The sequence below is a fragment of the Anopheles moucheti genome, chromosome 3 (assembly GCF_943734755.1).
Source record: "Anopheles moucheti chromosome 3, idAnoMoucSN_F20_07, whole genome shotgun sequence".
Lineage (NCBI taxonomy): Eukaryota > Metazoa > Arthropoda > Insecta > Diptera > Culicidae > Anopheles > Anopheles moucheti.
In genome coordinates, this window is record NC_069141.1 from 54,196,047 (window position 1) to 54,217,527 (window position 21,481).

The 21,481-nt window shown below is 44.8% G+C and overlaps 1 protein-coding gene across 7 annotated transcripts in view; it reads left to right on the plus strand.

Moving 5' to 3' along the window:
* Nucleotides 1–21,481, plus strand: part of LOC128302606 (RNA-binding protein Musashi homolog Rbp6) — a 684,518-nt gene that overhangs the window by 360,747 nt on the left and 302,290 nt on the right. Inside the window, exons 1-2 of one of the 7 annotated variants that reach the window (XM_053039469.1) lie at nucleotides 5,680–5,916; nucleotides 7,532–8,509. The exons of the other annotated variants lie outside the window; for them this stretch is intronic. The gene's annotated coding sequence lies outside the window, so the exon portion shown is untranslated. Of the gene's footprint in view, nucleotides 1–5,679; nucleotides 5,917–7,531; nucleotides 8,510–21,481 lie in introns of those variants that run through there. 7 annotated transcript variants of the gene reach the window in all.

Consider the following 21,481-nt stretch of genomic DNA (forward strand, 5'->3'; position numbering starts at 1 on the left):
TCGCACCAACTGTCAGAAATGGTACAAGCGGAGTAAAGCCCCCGTCTTTTCGACCCCGATCTTTCGTCCCCGACTTTTCGATGGCCCTCCCCCTCGTGTTCTCCGAGTTTGGCCAGTTTGCAGATGATGGAAAGGTCTTCTATCAGCCCGGTTACCGTCAACCGTGAGGTGAACACGGGTACAGAGCGGGCTGGTTACATCGTTTCATTCAGGACAATTTAATTGTAATAACGTTTCATAAACATGTAATTGTAATGGGATTATAATGCAAAAACCCCCCCCTCCCCATTGTCTACGATGTGGTCAATTTAGCTGCAGTTTTGACGGTAGCATTTTTTCTCCCTTCACAGTACGCGCCCGAGCGCATCATGCTGCGCTTTTCACAGTTTGATTGTTGTAATCGGGTTGGTTTTTTATTTCGTTATTTTTTCTGGTGTTTATGTGTGAGTTTTCTTCTTTGCGTGTGTGTGTGTGTGTGTGTGTTGGGGGGTTTTTCTAGTAACAGTAACCAAAGCGTGGGTTTGATACATTGAGGCAATTATTTATGTCGCGCCAGGACTCGGACCAGTATTCGGATGTGCCTTTTTGCTGACACATCCAGTTTGGTCAACAGGGTTAAAAAGTATTATGCTGCGCTGTTAATACTTTTGTTACACTTTTTTTTGTGCTCTGTTTTGATGTAGTACGTTTTGTGTTTACGATGCTTCACGAGTGTTGTGGCCTTTTACATGGATATGGGCATTATTGATTCGATTAAGTAATAATAGACGGTGCTACAATGGAACGCATGCCGTAATAAACGATTGTGGTTTAGACGCGTGAAAGAGGTGCAAAATGAGTAATTATTATTATTTGTAGCGATTGGTTACATTAAACAATTACTGAATAGAATTAATAGCCAATAGGTGATAACCATTCATATGCGTTACAATACCCATTATTAAATGCACTTGTGTGTAATGTATAATTTTATGCCACACAAAACATTACATCGACTGATTGATTGAATTGAGAAGGGGGGTAATGGTAATAGAGAACAATTTCATTTGTTTAGAACAAGGTGTTAGAGGAACTTTTAATTTATGGCTTCATTATTCTGTGGTTCAACAAAAAAGGCAATTTTCATTTGTTGCAATAATAAATTCATTTATTAAAATGCCTAACGAGTTAGTTTTAGTTGTTCTCTTAAAAATTCAGTAAATGATAAAAAAGTAAATGACCAAGGATTGACTAGCTGGCTAGTTGGTAAAATAATTGTAGTTAGCCATAAATGGCATGAGCTAGTAGGTCGTTACGTCAAGAAGAGAGAGAAAAATTTATACAAATTATGCCTGAACTAGGGTAAAATGGTTTAACCTTGTTTATTAATGTGATTCAAATGAGGCATACCAGTACAAAGGCTGGTCCGATAGTTTTATTATTTTGTATGTCCTGATGATCTTACTTTTGGTATTGATCATAACAAATACATTTAAAAATAGCCAGTTGTCCGTCGTCGATCAACGACTAAAATAAGTCTATTAAACATATTTAAATGCAATGAAGATCGCTAGAATCCTATGCCTAACTATTCACGTCAATCTAGCGCACTGTGCTAGAAAACTCGTGAAACTGCTCATATTTGTATGGAGTTTCGAGTTTCCTCGGATTGGCCTCGGAACGGATTCGTTTCAGTATTCTTATCCCTTTTTGCACGTTCTATACCTTCACTATTTTTAAAATTTAGAACGTGTTGCTTGAATGATTACTTTGTCAACATACAGTGTTGAAATGTACGACATAAAGTCTTATTAATATATTTTTTTTTTATAAAATTAATCTGAAGAACTACGAGATCGGAGGCGATCGATATCGATCACTTCAATATGAAAATCAATAACACCAACGGTTATCAGTAATCGGTTTGACATTAGTACTGTCAAAAGATTCCTACCTGTTTCCTACAAGTTTCCGTCTGTTGCGGGAACCGAGCAGCTCAGTTTCTCTAGGGAGAGTTTATTAGATGGAGGTGAACAGTAATACACCTTCAGAAACAATGTTGCGAAGTACAGGTGGCCATACGCCTACCGAACAGAACTTTAGCTAACGTCATTTATACCAAAAATATCAACATTCTTTCAGTTTTTTCGAAGCCTTGGTTAAATAAACATGACCGAGTTGGCCTACAAGTCATTAAATTTTACTTGATGAAAAAATTATGTACATTGAATGTCTTCAATTATGAATTCGTTAAAATATCTCAATAAACCATTCTGAAAGTAATATTTACAAATCGCACCTTTAGGGAAATTGTCTAAAATCTTTCGCAAAACAATGTCATTCTTGTCCAAGTACTTCTATACTGGTTCACTGATTGCTACAACTTCCAGGGAGAACGCAGTGATCGCTCTGATCTTTGGTTATGCCGCACTTTAAAGTGATCGTGACGTTCCGTGCTGTAGATGCCAGAACAAGACTCTGGCTCGGAACTCTCTTCTTTATACATATAGGATAGAAGATATATCCACTTTATTGGACAAACAATGAACATGAACAATTGTATCATGTAAAAATGACAACGATGTCAAATTTGATTTTTATTAGTTTATTTGGTTTATTTTATTTGATTTATTAGAAAACTACAAAACACAAAAAAGTGTTGAGTTCTCCTGTAGGTGGCAGGGAATTTGTGTGAAAAAGCGATGAAATTTTTCAATTTTTAATTCATACGTCAACTTGACGATGTAATTTACATTGGATATACTACATTTTCTTTGTAGAGTTTGTCAGTTCTAGTGTAAACAAGCATCGTTTATTAAACGACTTGATAAATCCAGTGTTAATAATCGCAAAAAAAGAATCAAACCTCTGTCACTCACAAAAACCATCAAATCAGTCAATTGCCATTATGAAAGGTTGCGTGATTATTAAAAAATGTTCTCCCTCTGCGCCGTATTATTACCTCTTGCAACCTGAATTTACTGACGCATGCATACAAATCAGCAGCGTCCAGCATGGTCTGGCGACATTGAAAACGTCTCCGACGTTACGACGCAATTTCGAGCTGGAGCAGCAACGACAAACCATCATCATCAACACCACTCTCACCGCGGCCAACTTTGATTTCTTTCCGTTTTTTTTTTGTATTGCCATGTTGCATTTCTACACCGTGCGGCTCCGACGCATTCGGGGAGCATCCGACCTGTTTTGCACAAATCCTCGTTGCACACGCATTGAGGCGCATAGCATTGAAACGCATACCGGAAGCATGTAACATACTCCCTGCTGGAGTTCTGGAAAAGCCTCCAGCGCTTGGCGGGTGAAAGGGGAAAGCGGCGGCGTGGGGAATGCGTGTGTGTCATACATGTGCGAGAGTGTTTGCATTCACACTGCATTCCAACGCTGCACAAACCGCTTTTGCATACGGGGTTGAACTTTTCTCACCTGCAAGCCTCGATATACCGGCTCGAACGGTTAGTGGAGCATATCGGTTGAGCCGTTCTCGCACCCGGGCGCTTTCGCGGGCTCGTGAGCGAAACAGCGTACCGCGACCGGGTTTCTCCCCGTGCCTCGAGGAAATCACGTGGAAAAGCTACTTAAGACGCGGTATGGGCCGTGTGTGTGCGTGCGAAGAGTGTGGCCATTTTCAACCCGATAAGGATAACGGGCTGCTCGGGTCGGAATGCGCGAGCGAGAGCTGTTCGGTTTCGTCCAGCTCGTGCCGTCGGTCGGCGCCGTCCGACGGCACACGGACGCCCGACGGCACTCGCGTACGGTCGGGTTGTCCCGTTCACTCCAGTAATGTGGGGGGTGTTGGTGTGCGTCCGGTGGCATTACTGGTGTGTGGGTACCGGTGGAATTGACTGTACGCGTGCGTACTGATGTGTGCGTGCGTGTACGTGTACAGGGGTGTGTTTGTGGGCAAAAAGGGAAGCATTTGAGCAATTTTCCCACACTGCGTTCAAGTGGACGTACGTTCGACAGGAGCGCATTTACATTCCATCAATCGCATGTTCAGGATGGAAATGAAACTTGATGAAGCTCGTTCAGGCGAATATTATAGTATTTATTTTATGAGCGTGCTAAGACAAGTGTTATTGGTAAATAATAAAAATCTTCTAAATACTATTTTATTTATAAACATTAAATTTTCCAACTTTGTCTGACTAATCACTCCGTCTCATCGAGTTGTGTCCGGGGTGTGGTGGATTTTCCTGGCGCTGGGGAATGTGTTTGCCTCACGTGTTTACTTCCACCTGCCTTTCCTCCATCCTTCCACCCGGCCTGGGCAAAGGACTCTCGCTTCACAAAACCACTCAACACCAGTGCGTGCATTTAACTTGTCATGCTGTCGTACGGAACCCCGGAAACCCAAGTCTCCCGCGTTCCCCAGTGCGTGCGAAAGTTGTGCGTTTGTGTGTGCCCGCAGGGGAAATTGCGTGCATTGTGCGTGCGTACGTTCCGACATCCGTATTGGTGACGCATTCCACCTTCCGGACGGTCAATGTTAGTGTGGCAATCGTTGGGGTTTTTTTTTGCTTCCTTTCCTACAGTTCGAATTCCTTCAAACGATTATCTCATCGTTGTTCGGATTTGATAGGTCGGGCATCACGTGAAGTTTAATGGAGTTTGCTCGATTATTGGTGGAATTTATTTTACTACTAGTACTCTGTTAAAATTTAATTAAACACATTAATATCACTGCATTTTTTTTTTAAATAATTAACCGCAAAAACATAAATGTTTTCCCTTTTTTTTATCAAACCACCAAAACGCAGTTACGATTTTCACAACGCTTCTGCGTCGGCATCGGACTTCGAAAACTCACTGTCACAACGCTGTCGCTGTTGCTTTATTTTTCTGTTGGTTGTTTGCCAGCACCGAAAAAACAGCCTATTAGAAGCAACAAACATTTACTGTGCAAGTGTAACAAATCTGACGCGACTTCTCTGTCCATGCCCATCCCGGTGCGGTACAGCTCTATCGGTCTCTCGCCTTCAGCTGGCCGAAAAGAGGTGGTCGGGCACCGTATCGGTCGTGCGTTCTTTTCGGCTCGCTGTCACACGGCACCAGCGTAGCTGGTCGTCCCGTTTCGCCGTGTGCTGTCCACGCTGTGTAGCCCGTGGTGAATTTGAGCGCACGCCGACGGAACGTAAACTCACCACCCTTGTGCGAAAAACCCTTAAGGCGCGTGGTGAGAAAGCGCATTTTCGAACTTCGAAAACCCACGTTTGTCCTGCCGTTCGTCGTCGGTGCACACCACCGGGTCCAATAGCTCCGGGGCCGTGTGGTAGTGTGTCGGCACTGTCGGCAATCTGAGCAACAACAAGAACAAAAAAAAACGCACGAACGAACGAACTCACTCTCTCACTCTCCCGGGGGCGAATGGCACTGTTCCCTTGGCCGGTTTTTGTCCCCACCAACGCACTCGGATCCTGACAAAACGTTTCACCTCCTCATGGTTCGTGTTCGTGCTTCGGGCTGGTAGAAAACGGATTCGGGTTCGTGTTTTCGGTTCGGAGTTTTCCCAACGTCGTGCGCTTCGTGCGCTCCCAAACATCCGGGTCTGCGGGGGTTGGCGCAAGCAACCAAAACCCGAACCCATCCCGAATCGGGGAACTGGGAACCGGATGCGACGGGGGGACGGCAGGGAAACACAATCCCGTGTCCTGGGTGTGTGTGTGTGTATGTATGTGCACGAGGAATGTCCTGGCTCGTGCCGCTTTGGTGCCTGTACAGTTTTCGTACAACCCCACTTTGTTGCTACCCTTATATTGTGGTGGGCCCTGCCCGGAACAGTTAGTACTCATCGTATCCTCCTCATTCGCTGTTTAGCGCTAGTCGAGTTTACGTCGATTAACCGTCCCCGTTGTTTGTTGATTTTATTGCCATACACATACAGGCACGCAAAAAAGTAAAGCGAGAAACGTATAGAAGGTTGGTGAAAGTTACAACCAAAAAAAAAAAAAAATCCCCCAACACAGCCACACGAGAAGAAAAAAAAAAGCACGAATCATACAAATACATCATCCGCGCGGGTTTTTTTCTGTTTTAGTACACGTCTGGTTTCGCGTGTTTTTCCTGTGAACCAAAACCCCTCTGTAGGGAGACACTGCACGGGCAAACCGCGTGACACGAACGCACGCACGGTCCCGATTCGGTGGGTAGTGTATCGGAACGTGGCAAACAGTAAGTTTGGCCAGCGCTAGTTGCCATTCTACAGTTGCCGGTGCAGGAAAATTTGGTTGGAAAACTCCTGTCGGAAAATCAAACCATCAGAGAAAAACAAACAAACCGTGAAGTGATTTCTCAAGTGCTTTTCGGTGGCGTTTTCGGTGGTTCGCGTGCGTTGACTTCCGTTGTTCGGTGCCGTTGATTAGTAGTGCAGTCGAGTGGGTGTTAAATCAGCAACACACAGCAAACCCCGTCGACAGCAGCGGGACCCAGTCGACCGTGCAAGACACCTCGTTTGCTCGATGCGAAACACATAATTACACGCCCGTGACGAACATTTACGAGGAAAAACCCATCAGCCACTGTTCGATGTCTTCGAGATCGCGCTGACAAAGTCCCCGGAAACGGTGGTTCTGCCTTTGGGAAGCAATCATTACCCGTGCACCATTTCCCGGAAACATTTCTCGTTTTGACGAAATAAATTGGACGTTTTTTTTTCGGAATCTTCAACTCAAAATAAAACAAACTGCAAGCACACCGAAAGATCAGCCCTGTGTGTATGTGTGTACGTGTGTATGTGTGTTTGTATTGTGCACGCACACGGGGCTCTCCACAGCAGCAGACTGGTGCGCGAGGTAACCGCTGATTGCCTTTTTCGCCACCTTCCCCCCGGTTCGATCCGGTTCGTTAGTAAGTGGCTGTGTGGTTGTGTTTGTGTGTGCCTTACGTACGTGTGCGCCTTTTACCCGCTGGAAGTGTTTGAAGAAGAAAAAAAAACACACGATATTAGAACGAAATTTTCCTTCCAAATCACGGTCCGCACCAATCCCGCGCAACACCAACAAAACACGCGAAACGATCCTTTGACTAACGAACGAAAGCTCGCAAGAGCAAGCGGACTTTAACGGTTTGAAAAAAAACCCGGTTCCAAGCAACTTGAAGTAACGTTTCGAGCCTTGCGCGAGGGTGCGCTTTTGACAGACCAGGAATTGAAGTCTCCGTTACACATTAAAGTTGCCAGTCGAGTGCAAAGACCGAGTGCCGGAATTAAATGGAGCGATCCACAGTCTGCGGCAGTGGAGAGTGTTTGAGCGTTTTGAAGTGAACGCTTTTTGGTTGTTTTAATTTTGTTTATATTTGTTGCAAATTTAACTGTCAAATTGTTGATTTGCTCGAGGGGAATAAAAATAGTGAAAGGCTGGGCGTCTCCATTACTGGCACATGCGGGTGGCCAGACCCAAAGAAGGTTTCAAAAAATGCTTGTCAAACACAGAAATTTTTCATTACTGTCGTAAGATAGCATTTTATTAATAAACATTTAAATTAGGGTTCAGAATAATAAAAATAATAAATTTTCAACATTTTTCATTTTTCCTAGCAAAAGCTAAAGTAGTCTCACCGCGGCATTACGCATTAAACCAACTAGAAGGAAATAAAAAGTAGTTCAAAAAGGGTTAGTCAAAATTGTTTGACGTCCTGTATTCAGTGGGCAATAGGCAAAGGTTAAAAAACGGGAGGAAAACAGTGTGCACCAATTTTCCTTCAATCACTAATAGCGTATAATCAAACCCGAAGCCATCTAAACACCCTCCCCCCGGGGAAAGTTGCTGCCGTTAAAGTTGTTTAAAGTTCACACTTGTGCGAGTGTGCGAGAGTGTGTATCGCCTCCACCAAAAAAAAAAAAAAAAAAATCCGCGTCCGGTTCGGTTGTTTAAGTGTTGTTCGAAAGTGAAGTTAATAACGCGCGCGTAGTTTTGAAAAGAATACACCAATTCTCGTCAATCCCGGAAGCAAAGAAAAAGAGAGAAAATTTCCCTGTTGAAAATACCGGGTAGAGCGGAAATAGCCAGAAAGAAAGGTGTTTTGTGTGTGCGTGTGTATCTGTGTATTGTGTGATTGTGAGCCGCTAACCCTCTTGAGGCCAAAAGGCATTCCCTCATCGCCAAAAAAGGGGGCTGTTCCGCTTTTCCGCCGCGCTGTGTTTTTGCTGTGTCTAACGCACACACATACAGTTATACAATTAGCCAGTGGTGTCGTGCCAGTTGTAGGAGAAATCAGCGCGAAAAGCAAAGGTTACAGCAAACCAAGTAGGCACAGGCGAAAAAAAACGAGCGCCCAGCACTACGACCCATCCTGCTACGACCGCACTAACGCATCGCATCGGCCAACGGAATCGGGCGCCGCGAATCGACACGCGGCAGCAAAAACCCCAGGTTTTTCTGTTGGTTTGCTTCTTCTGGGAAGGAAAATTTTCGAGGAACGACCCCGGTACGACGCATACGGCCTCAAGATTTTCCCGTCCACAATTAAGGAAATAACGGCGCCAGTAAACTACTTCCTAACGAAAAAAGTCATTGTAAGTGAAACGGTTGCAGTGCACGAAACATTGCTTAATTTCTTTCGCTCCAAAAGTGTCAAACTTTCGCTTTTGTATTCGTATTTGTTTTTTTGCGTTCGAGGCCGAATGTATTACTGCTTCACACTGCAGTTTTTAATCTCTTACACACGTTCTCTGTCTCTATCTTTCTGTCGCTCTTTCTCAATCTGTCTTGTTTGGTGTCTTAATGTGAAGATTGTGGGGAAGAGCTTTTGCGACTGAAAGTGTTACATGCATTCTACATTTCTCTCTATATTCGAATTGAATTTGTACTTTAATTTTAAAATCCTATATTTTTTATTGAAATTCCACAAATTTAACAAACAAATCTTGGTACAGAGCATACCAATCCGAGCTATAGGAAACAAAATTCTTTGAAATATGTTTCTGAAAAAAAAAAACACGAAACAAAAAGCACCTTTTTTCGGCATAAATATGTAGCTCCGTGTAACGCGCCACCGTTACGTTGGCCACGTAATTTCGAACCATTCCACCCAACTCGTGCACCTTGGGCGGCGGCCCCGTTGAGAAATGTGAGCGACATTTTTCAAGCGACGAACTTGACGACCATGCTCTTGGTGGAAAAATCTCCCCCAACAAAAAAAAAAAACAAAAATGAACCCAAAATGTGTTTTAAAGCTGTGCTCAACTCACGTGGACACGATGGCCTTACCGGGGGCCAGCAAAAAAAAACACACACACCAAAAAAAGAGGACTTGCTGCTGAAAATATTCCTTCGTCTTCAGCCTTGAAGATACAGGCTTGCCTCTATATTCATCCGCCCAGCATGGGGTTTTCAGGGCGAAGAAAGAGAGGGAAGTGAATGGGAACCGGGACGAAGAGGCCGCTGTGTGCAGTAACGAACGCTGAAGAATAACGAACGCCCCGGAATGACGGTGACATTTCCGTTTCCCAACCCGGTTGCCGCAAGGGGTTCCTTCCAACCCCCCGGGTGGGAAAACCCTGCTGTATCGCTGTAAAATGTCCTTTTTTGTCCCCCCCCCGTTCGTGTGTATCAGTGTTTGTGTAAGTGTGTATGTTGGGTGCGGGTGGTTGCAGTTCCCACTGTGGAACCATCAGCCGGTGACTGTTGAAGTGTGTGCTCGGCTGTGCTCTGCTCGATGAACCAGAAAAATCCGGCACTTGGGTGGGTGGGTGGGTGAGCACTCTTTTGCGGGGCAGTTTCTTTTTTTTTTCTTTCACTCCCCGCACCCGCACCCGTAACTTCAACAAAAACCAAACACAACAATAGTGTGCCGGGGAGTTTTGTCGTCCGCTTTCTTGTCGCCTAAATCTTTTTGCGTCAGCGAAATGCCGGGGACCCGGGACCCGGGGTTTCTTTACTCTCAAATTTTACGAATTTCTTTTTCGTGCATTTTAAGGGCACCATTCACTACACGGCACCGCTGGTTGGGTTGTGTTTGTGAGCAAATGCGTTTTTTCCTCGCTCTGTGTGTGTGTGCTTTACACGAGATTTATAATTTTTTGTATTTCGTACTGGCAAAACGAAATGCTCAGCTGCTTTTAAAGTTCGATGGTAACATTTGGCACCGGCAGTTTGGCCAAAGGTTTTTCATCAAGTGCTTGTTTTCCCTCCTTGCTTGCTGTTGGAGGTCGCCATCGTGCAGTTATTTTGTGTTGAGAACGCGCTGCAAGGGGATCGAAAACGTAACCGAAAGGCCCAAAAAAATAAAAAAAATCAGAGAAAACTTTATGAGCCAAAGGATCGTAAAAAATATTTCACTTTTTTCATTCCTATTTGGAGGGCACTGTTTTGTGTTGCATTCCGATGTGGAGTCCTCTTCGGTGGACCAATTTGCCGTAGTAATCGACCACCACCGTGCAGCAGCACCGGGAAATATTCAAACGACGAACGCACTGCATTCGAACTGTTTCTCGGTACGGGAACGGGAAATATTACGAGTTTTTCCGAGCATGGGTTTCCCACCGTCAGGCCACCACCACCGACTGAGGCGCGCCCAACGAAACGCTATCAAAGATGGGGCGCTGGTGGATGCGGTTACCGACGACGTCAACGACGGGGCCATCATAACTTTACCATCGCAATCGGGCGACGCATCGTTTGACCAGAAGGGACCTCAAATGTTTAACGATGTTTGGCCAACCCCCAGTAGTAACCAAGCGCGCGGGTGCGATTGATTTTCCCGCTGGTGTGAGTGATTTTCGCAGTTTCAAGGCCACCGCCTAGTAGGTTGATGGAAAAGTTGGGATAGCAAAAGTTGTTTTCCCCCAATCTTTCGTACCGGGGGTCAGATTTATGCACACATTCCCGGATTGCCGCGTTATGGTGTGTGTGTTTTTCTAAAGTGATTTTTCTTCACTCTCTGCTGGCAGGAAGCGGCACCACCGCCAACACCGCCGGACTAGTTCGTGCACGGGTTGCTGACCCCTGCGTTTTTTTTTCGGGAAGTGAATATAGTACGAGAAAAGGGTGGCACACAAAAAAAAAATCACCGAAAATCGAATAAATTACGGTCTCACGCGGGGGTTTTCCGCTTTGTTTTGGTGCAGCGACCATTTCCGATCCGATCACACTCCGATTAATATCGCGCTTTGTGGAGTTTTGGTGAATAAGAACAGCACCGGAAAAATGGGACAAAAGAGAAGCAAGAAAAAAGGAGATGCATACCATGTACGCCCATTGCAATATTTCAAAGTAGAATTTTTCCCCAAAATCAAAACAGAAGTAGAAAAGAGAAAACCCGAACCGGGTAAACCCCAAACTCAGCTAAACAAACAGCACAGTGCCGGGGATTCCCGATAAAAAATCGGCAAACGTAACCGAAAAATAAAACACCCACGACGATACAAACAATCCGGAAATGACCTTTCAACCACCAATGGACTCACCGAACGTGGCCCCTTTCCCTTTGCCTGAAAGGGTCGAGCTGGAAGAATCGTTCTGGTGTGTTTTCTGTTTGAAGTTTCCTTTTTTTTACCTTCCTCCCGAACGGACACACACACACATGCAAAATGGGTATGACTATCATCATGAACACACACTTGTACAACAGTGACAGTTATCGGGCTGCCCGGTTTCGGCACACCTAGGGACCTAGAAATGGACACACATTTAACAACGTCAAGCACACACAAAACGCGAAGGAATTCCGTCTCGGAAGCGGTCAAACGGACGGATAGATCGACCCCGTTCCGTACCAAGACTGCTGGCTGGCTTGAAAGGCAAGAAAAATGGCTCTTTTCCGCCTCTATTACTATGTGTTCCGTGCTTTGAATATCTCTCGTCTCGAAGTTTTGGACTGACTGGATCAGAAAAAAAAAAACCAACGAAACGAACGGAATGGCTTCCTTTAAAGGGTTTGGAACTGGACGCCGGTACTGGGTCCATTTACTGTGCGCGATGTCTCGACCCGCTGCTAGCCTGATCAGTCATGCCCTAATCGGTTCGATCGAACAAGACGGCGCCATTCGCAGAAGGAAATCGTTTTTTTTTTTTAGTCCCGTCGGTGTCACCTTACAGCGGAAAAGCACCAAAGGCAGCTCGCTTGAAGTTACATCACAACGCGGCTTTAACCGTACGTTTAAAGTAGCTGCATGGCTGCATGCGTTCGGGATGAAGATTCGATCGTCTCTCGGTTGGGATATCAATTTTTCCGGGCCCTTTAGCAAGCAAAACTTTTGTTTTTTTGTTTTGCAACGTTGAAGCACTGTTTTGTGTTTTGTTTCTGCGGAGAACTCTTCGGAAGAACTTTCTATCCGAGAGGGGCCCTCTTTAGAGTTGCTAGGTAAGATAGCTCCCGTTTCGCACCGCTTGGCCGTGCAGCATATTCGGTTTCACTGTTGCCCAAACGTGACCAGAAGTTTACCCTCCCCCGGTTTGTGGTCGGTCGCTTGTTTGAAAGTGTTTGTTGAAGCACACTACACACTATTGCTTACGGGATTGTGTTTCGCCTGCCCAATCCGGACCACTCCGAAAGAAGGGGTTTTGCGGTGCGCGCTAGGTTTCGAAATCGGATCGAATCGAAAGGCCATAAAGGTTCCGTGTTCGTGTGGTGCGCACGTTGTTTGTCTAAACACTGACCCCTTTCCCGACACGGGTTCCGACACCGGAGAATGGAGTTGTGTTTTGTTTTTTGTTTGCGTGTGGAAACTGTTGGGTAAGTGATTTTATCCACTTTCGGTGTGTAATTCAAGCGATTTACAGGAAAGCGCAACCCAGCATCAAGAAGCTTCCCGTTGTGCAGAGACAAAAAAGGCACAAATTGGGGAACTTTGTTCTTTGTTTTTTTTTTGCTTGGATTTGTCTGTGCGGGGAAAGAATTCTCCAAACTCTTTAAAGGTTCTGCATCCCGGAAATCTCTAGAGATAAAAGTTCGGCCGGAAACGGGGCACCTTTTTTTGTTGTACTGTACACTAGCCAACAACAGGAAATGGATTTTTAATCTCGCTGGATTTGGAAGATCGAACCCCGTGTTTTGGGTGCCTGGTGCCTTTGTGAAGGATTATTTTTTCCGGAGATAGCGATTTCGAAGGAATCCAAAATACTGTGTGTAGGAATCGTGTGATAAATTTTAAACTTTTGTGTCGGATTAATGATGGTTTTGCTGCGCCAGCAAACACGTGTTTGCTCTTTTATCCTTTTGTTAAAAAGGTTTTAGGGTGCTATTTTTAGAATACTTCATGAAAAATTGGTCTAAAGTCTTAGATAGTTTAAAATCAATTAAATACGAGGACACTTTGATTTGACGGTTTTACTCGTTCACTGTCTTTTTTTATTCTGCTCTTTTAAAATGACAGCTGTCAAAATTGTGGTCGTCGCTCAATGCGCGTTTACACGTATATACATGTATTTTATTATTATTATATTTTTTTAAACTTCTACAATAGTGAAATTTATTTATCAGGCGAATTATTATTAGAGGATCGATGTTTACTTTCTTCTAAATTGTCTTTATCTGCACAAGGAAATGCGAAATTTGTATTCAATATTCTTCCCTACACAAGAAACAATTTACTCTATTTTGTCATCGAACATCCAAAAACCGTCCACAGTTCTGAACAAATTCCACTCCCGATCTGTGAACCACTCGTAAACTGTCCCCGATGTGAAGGGAAAACTTTTTCAATATCGACACGACATCGATCCACAACGCTCCACAACGCTCCGCTGTCGTCGTCTAGCGAACCGAACCGGAATGCATTCGGATGTAAGTGGAATCGGCATCGAGCAGAACATTTGCGTTCAATCGATAGCGATTTTTTTCCTCTGCTGCTGAATTTTCCATTCCCAATGTACCACCAAACCTTTCGCCGAAAAAGACGATAACTCGAAGATCTGCCGAATGCCGAGTAGTGCCTTTCGGCATGTTGCATTAAATTGAGTCTGAAAGCGCTGCTGCCGGGGTCCGTCCGTATCGTATCCGGGGGGGTTTTGGGAAAATGTAGGTCAGGTGGAAGGAAATTGGAAGGAAAAACGGCATTCATCGAGGCATGTGAATAATTAATCCCGCAATTTCGCGTTACGAGATCCGATTCCGGCGCGCGATCTGGTAGTTTTTGATGGAGTTAAGAAATTGAATTAAATTGAAAAAAAAAAACCCCGGAAGGAAAGGTGAATGGCACGGTTCAATGTGACTGTTCCGATGCCGACGGATTTTCTGTGGGATTCAGCATCAGATGATGATACGTTTACAGTGCAGGATTGGTAAAATTGTTATCCCTTTTAAACTCCTGCCCAATTTCATTTCATTACCCTGTGGTAAAAATAGAATAACGATCACTCATATCGCTTTCTTTGGAAATTCATCTTTTTTTTAGGTAAAACGCTAACAAGCAAATAATTATGTGGCTTTATTACTACTTCAAACACAACGCGGAATGCGCGAAATCTTTACTGCATATTTCTTGCGTTAATGAACTCCAAATGAGACGGCAAATTGGCATCTGTTTTGTTAGTGATAAATCGCACCATAACGTTGTGGTTTTACCTGCTCTCGACAACGAAAAAAACAGAACAAAAATTAAACAATCTAGCCAAGGTGGATGGATGTGAGGTAGGAGTTGAGGCGATACATTCAAAACCGCGACCGCGAGAAAATAGTACCCCCATCCACCGCCACACCGAAACGGGCGAAAGTTTAACATTTCACTGTCAAAGTTGGACGATTGCAAGTGAGAGAAGCACCACGATTGCCCTAAATTAGGCAACAGGGTGGTGGTAAGGTGAGTGCCGGAACCATTCAACATTAAGAGAGAGAAAAAAAACACACTCCTCAGAAAGTCCAGCAGTGAAAAGTTCGCTCATTTTGCGTCCGACCGTGGTACCGGGGTGACCACCACCCTTCCTGGCCTGCCCTGCCAGGAAAAATGCACGTGAAAATTCTGTGATTTGGTTCAAACACGTCCCACACACACACAAAACGGCAAGAAGAAAAAAAAAAACCCCGCAACAAACAACATTGTTTGCGTTCTACCACGAAAAAAGCCTCTTTGTAGAAAAGGATAATTAAAACCAACGACCGACAGCAATCGTCTGTCCGGTTTCGGGGCAGTTTTGCAGCCCCGTCCTTTTCCCGGTCCCAGGTCCCTAAAATGGGGTGGGTTTTTTTTTTGTTGTCGTTGGTGTGTTGCACCTCCATTTGCTTTTACTCCTTTCGCACCATGTCTCTCGCGGGAGCACTTTACTTTCAGTGCCCTGCCGCTGTTGTTGTCCGCCGTACAACGCACTGGAAGGCGGGTGAGGGAACAGTCTAATTTCCTGCATTTAAAAAAAAAAGGGAACACACAAAATCATACCGGAAAAAAAAGCTCCCCGTGCGGCATAAAACAAACGGCCAAACAACTTTACATGGACTATATTAAAGAACGATTTTAATTTTCACTCCTAATAAAACTTGCTCTCACCGGTGGTAGAAAACCGGGGAGTGGCGTTAGAACGCCAACGAAAACTTTAGGAAAACCGGGCGGGTTCCGAGGCGGTGGGGGGGGGGGGGGGGTGGTGCGGGCAATGGAATGGCCATGGAAGTGGAAAACGAATATCCTTCCGTCATGCTGTCGAGTGCGAAAGACATTCGGCAAAGTTGGAAAATATCCCCCCCCCCCACCCCCACCCTCACCCGCTTCCGGGTTCCGGGCAGGGTTGGCGAAGGAGCTTTAGAAAACGTCGCTGGAGGGAGGTAAAATGGTCGATTCTTCACGCAAAAAACAGAGGGAAAGAATGGAGAATGTTCTTAAATTTGCTGAATAAAGACTACTCGGGCCACCCCTTTTTTCCCCGAGCCCTTTTCTTACCCGTAAGGAACTCACCAACACACCCACAGAAAGAAGCAAATCCTCGAAAAAGGCAGAAACTACAAGGAAAAGTTCTTCTCATCGTGCGATTTACCTTGCGTTCGACCAGTTCGCTTTTGTTTTCCGGTAAACGAAATGGAAAGCACCGGAAAAGGGTCAGCAAAAACGGGACCGCCTTCAACCGAATGGGAGGAACGGGGGAGGCGAATTTCTTAAGCCTGGAGACGACAGAGAGACAACAAAAAAAAAAAAAACTCACTAACGAACCATTTCAAAGCGCGTTCCCCGAGTTGTTCTTGGAGGACAACAAAAAAAAACTCAGCCTCACAAGCCTCACAAGGCCGATTGTGCAACTTCCTGCTTCCATGCTGCAAGGTTTCCTTTTTCTTCCCCCATCAACCTGTCAGCGTTTCCAAGTGCGGCAATCAGCGGTCTCAGCGGTGTTTGTGTCCACCACCATGTGGACCGTTTGTGCGAAAAATGAAAAGCCCCGGAATGGACTTAATTTTTAAGCCATAATTTTACCTTAATTCCCAATTCTTTTTAACTGTTTTTACTTTGCAAATGCCTTCGGTGGAATTCCTTTTCCCCTTTTTTTGGTCCATCTTGGAAACATCTTACACTGCATAATTCAAAACGGTCACCACGGATCGCACCACCCTCTCTCTTTTTGCTCTCTGAAGCCACGGAAGCGAAGTTTCCAACCACGACCACCACCACCAAGTTCGGGTGCTTCGTTTTTTTCGGTGGAGCTTCCATCACGACCTTCACTATAGCTGCTAATGATTATGGTACGCTAAAAGCGCGGTTCGTTTGCGCGCGCTTCGAAATCTAATCAAATGATAAGCACTGCGAACATCATTGGAACGCAGCCCGTTTTGCTGCCCTGTTCCCCAAACCCGTTGGGTTTGTTTTTCGGTCTTCCCCCTTTCTTTTGCGCTGGTGACACATTAAATGAATGTAATTTTGTGTGCCGCGTACCCTTTCTGCATTCTGCTGAGGTGACACAGTTTTGATGAGCTAATTAAATGGAAACGCATCCCACTTCCCTCCACGACGGGTGGTTCGGAATTCCTCGTTTTTGTTTGGTTTCAATCAAACGTTGCCTTTAAAGGTAATATCTCTTTACCATTTGATGCGATCTATTGCTGGGCTGGGAAACAGGGTTGCAGGAAGGAGTTTCGGTTTGTTTGGTGATCTGAGGAAGGACCTTTTTTATTTTGGAGTGCCCAGTCTTTGCTCAGGTTATGCGAGAACCACCGTTTGGAACCGTTGGTGCTGGAACAATATTTGTTCGCGCCTTATCACGCTAATCGTCGTGCAGCGTGATGTCCCGGGAGGTAACGAACCCACACATACAACCATTTCGTGCCTAAATCCCTGCCCAAGGACTACGTTTTAATGGGCTCTTGTGTGGGCGAGTCGCACGTTCGTTCGGTGTGACGGGTTTGTTGCGTTCACCTGCGGCACAACGGGGTTCGATCGGGTTCCGTACATTGGTGTGGAACACGAGCCGTACACAAACGCACACATACAGCAAGCAAACACCCACACGACCATTTGGAGGAAAGAAAAAAACCGTCAAAGGTCTCCGGTCGCTGGTCCTGGTCCTGGTCGGCGGAAGTACGGGACATCTTCCGTGTTGGAAAATGGCCGCGAGCAGCCGCCGTTCCACGGACATCCACATCGTTTGCTGATAGTTTAGATTAAAACCTTTCACTACCGGCGACATCGTTCTGCTGGCTCGAGCGGTCATTCGACAGCGGGCAGGCCTTGTTTGCCTTGCCGTCGGTATAGTGCTTCCTGCACGGCGAGAACATAGTTGAAAGGCACCGAGGGGTTTTTTTGCCTCTTCTGCTATATCTCTTGTGTGGACCCTCCTCCCCGGCCGCTGTTACTGGGCGCTCCGGTACCGGTGATTCCGTCACTCGGATCGCTTTGAATCGATATCCATACACCATGCTGGGGCACCATTTGCCTTCACGACCAGCACACGATTCCGGTGCTGACCTGCCGATGCTTTCGGTGCTTCAAATCTCTTCCACCAATGGAGGCCGTGGTGGTGATGGTGGTACCTGGTATTGAACATTTTTCACCTGATACACACCTGGTGTACCATCCGGATGCCGTTCCATGCGAATGCGGGTTCCACCATCACGAGAAGTATCCGTTTTTTTTTTGCGTTCCATTTGATTTCTTTTGCGCTTCCAGGCATCGGCTTCATTCGTGAAAAGCGATTTTCCACCAGCACACACCCGTTTGTTTGCCCGTGTACGTGCGTGTGTGTGTATGCGCTCACACACACACACAGCCCAACGGCACAACTGGTGCGCCCGAAAACTGGCCAGTGAAAGGTACTCTATCTCTCTATTTATTCAAACCCGTCTGTCAGGGGAAATTTAGATTTCCCGTGCCCTCGTGAGACTACCACGGAGCATCCGAGTGGTTGGTTATGGTCGGCTTCTTTTCCCTCCTTTCATTTTCCCACCGTTTCCACCTTCGTCCTTCGATTGTTTTACACGAGGACATGGCCAAACACACACACACACATACACGGTCATCACGGTTTTATAAGAGCACGGGCAGTTCTCAAGCGAGCTTGTGGGTAGATTTATTTCGTTTCCCGATCGATCCCGGCACACACTCGCACCGTCAGCAGGCAGCCAGGGACATCTTTTGCCGGAGACACGACCCTGCAGGGAAGTAATTAACTGTTTAGCACAAACGTACCACGGCCTTTACTGATGGTGATTCCCTGCTGGGTTCGCTTTTCGAGCTTGAATAGACCGAACGGAGCACGGTTGGATTTTCGGAATTTTGCACGGCTGTGCGAATAGATTATGATGGTATCCAGTATCCGGTAATACCGTTCGCTCGCTCGCTAACGTTGGGCTACGATACGGCAGTGAAAACGAGTGCTGGAATTACGACACTTCGTGTCGATGCGATCCCTGAATGATCGTCGGGCGGCAGGATGGGGTACCTTGGCAGTTGGTTTCGTAAATAGAATGCTGGAAAATGTAAATAGAAATGTAAAATTCCGACGTAAGGTGGTGGCGTGTCGTGAAAAATGTCAATCAGTGCGAGCGATTGAGGGGTTTTTGTAAGCTCATCGTGACATCGTGAGAGTACATCGTTAAGTGAATCGAGATTTATTGGAAGACTGTGGGTTTGGGATAGTAAATATTTGGAAAAACATAACAGTAGTTCAATTTTTTAAATGAAAGTATTTGAGGATCCTTTTAATGAGCAGTGAGTTACTTTCGTTCTAACTCGCTATTGCCATACCCTTATTCTTTTTGATGGAATCTCAATACGTTTGACGCCCAGCTTCAATTCAAGTGGCAAGAAATGAACGAAACAATTGAACATATTTATACATCGACAGTTTATTAATATTTATTGTTAAAGATAATGCTTTTAAATGTAGTGTTCCGTCCTACGTTGTGTTTTTTTATGTTTGTCAAAATTTATAACTTTCAAAATATTCTTGGCTCTGATAAGAGCCGTTGGGGTTCACAAATTACTTGTCTCGTCGACAGACCAAGAGGTGTAAGAACAAAAAGAGAGGTTAGAGCCACAAATTTAGGCTCCTTTTATATCCTCCGGTGAGGATCTCCATTTTTATTTCCATATGCTTTTGGGGATCTCACTGTACAATTCCAATGTCACGTTCGCTCTTGACCCAATTAACTTTCTCACGTCAGACGCTTGCCCAAACGACTGATTAATCGGGGTCGAACATGTAGTTTAAGTGGTTTTAAACACTTCAATTATAGATATAGAAAACTTCCATGATATTAATCTCTATGCTTGGATGAAGCTAAAACAAATGAATTAAAAAACCGAGAAAACTGTTGCATAAATGTAGCAAAAATACTAATTTATTAAATCATTTTTTAAACATTCCAAAACCATCTAAAATATTATTTTACATCGTGCAAAAAATCGTTAGGAAATCATATTTTTAACGAAATACTAGAATAGAATACTTATTCTCAAAAGTAAAATTGCTGTTCGCATCATTTATTCTAAATAAAAAAAACTACAAATGATCTTTTGATGTAAAGTGCCACATGAGCGTCACCCATGTAGTGGGTGACGTGGTACGAAACGTGTTAAATAGTATAAACGTGACAAACAGTAACTTGAAGCGTGAAAACAATTGCTGTTCAACGTTTGATATTGCAAATTTTTTTAAATGTTTTGAAAAATTAATTATATTTACATATTTGCGAAAAAAAAAAAGCAATCGTTTTGTATTCATTCTTTATTGTTCCTCTTTGGTGCAAATCAAATTCGCTTATTGAGATAATCGATTTAGAGGAAAGAAGCCCGCACATCCCAAATATAGCAGAAACGCTGAAGCATCCATCGTAGACGCAAACGCGAAAAATTCTTCACTCCGGCAAAGTACCGGCTTTACCGAGGGTAGTTTATACCCCCCTCTCCGGCAGTGTGGCTCACATTCTCAATCATCATTGGCTGCCGAAGAACCGAAGGCACTAAACCCGCAGCAGCAGTGTGCATCGGCATTGTTTATGTAATCCGATCACGAGTAGGAAGTACATTTTGCTTGCGGTCAGCTTTGTGAGTTTGCTGAAACCACGGCAGTACGGTGGTGGGATTTTCCTTCCCACCATATGAAGGATTCGTGGCATTGCTATTGCCGATGTTGCTGCCTGAATTTTGAATGGAAAGAATGTAACAGTTTTTCGAATCGGAATGTGAGCTGCTTCAATAGCGCTATTGATCTATTACATATTTCTTTATGATGTTAATTCATTTGTCCTAGTTTGGCATGGAACATTTGGGGGAAAACAGTTCACTAATAATATTCTGTTTTTATCGTTTTTAAAGAAGCATTTGTTTCATTTCAACCTGAAACCAATACCATTCCATCTATTCTCGTCTAAACGGTTTAGGTTGTCTTACTCGAAGGTTTGTGAAGAGCCTAGCTTTCGTAGCAAATAATAAAACACACGAAACCAATCTGAGCCTTTCGCATAAATCATGTGCCTCAAATAAATCAACCTCGGCAAAGGTTTTCCTCGGCAAAACATGGGTGCAATTGTTTCCGCCGGTTCCTTCAGTATGTTGAACGCCAAGAATACTTAGCCTTGTTAAGCTTTCGATTAAATAAATGCCCTTCATTTTTGGCTACCTTTAACAAAACACCCGCAGCGAATCCGCGGTGATTCAACCAAGCACCAAGCATTGTAGGATTGTGTTGTAGCTTTAAGCCCACCGTTCGCAAACGAATGGGTACGCGTCACAAATCTTGAGCCGGCAAGCGAACCGGCACCGTGCACCGAAAAATGAGTTATTTTCGGGGGAGCATTTCGTTCCGGCGGGCAATAGGCAAAAATAGCGAAAGCAATTACATTTGCTAAATTATTGCTTCGAAATCCGACCGACGGTGGTGGTGTATGCGACTTCGAGCGGCAAAACTCTCTGACAAAGACATCCCAGGGCCCGGCTGGCAGCTTCGGAGTCAGTTCGGTTAACGAGGCATGCTTTCACGCGTAAGTAAGGCTGGTGGATGAAAGTTTCTTGCTCGTTTTCATTCCTGCACAATTCCTTTAACCATCGCGTCTCATTTCCGTGCGATCCAGAACCAGAAGAAGAAGAAAAAAAAAACGAGAAGGAAACCACCGCCGCAGCCACCCCTTAGTTCCC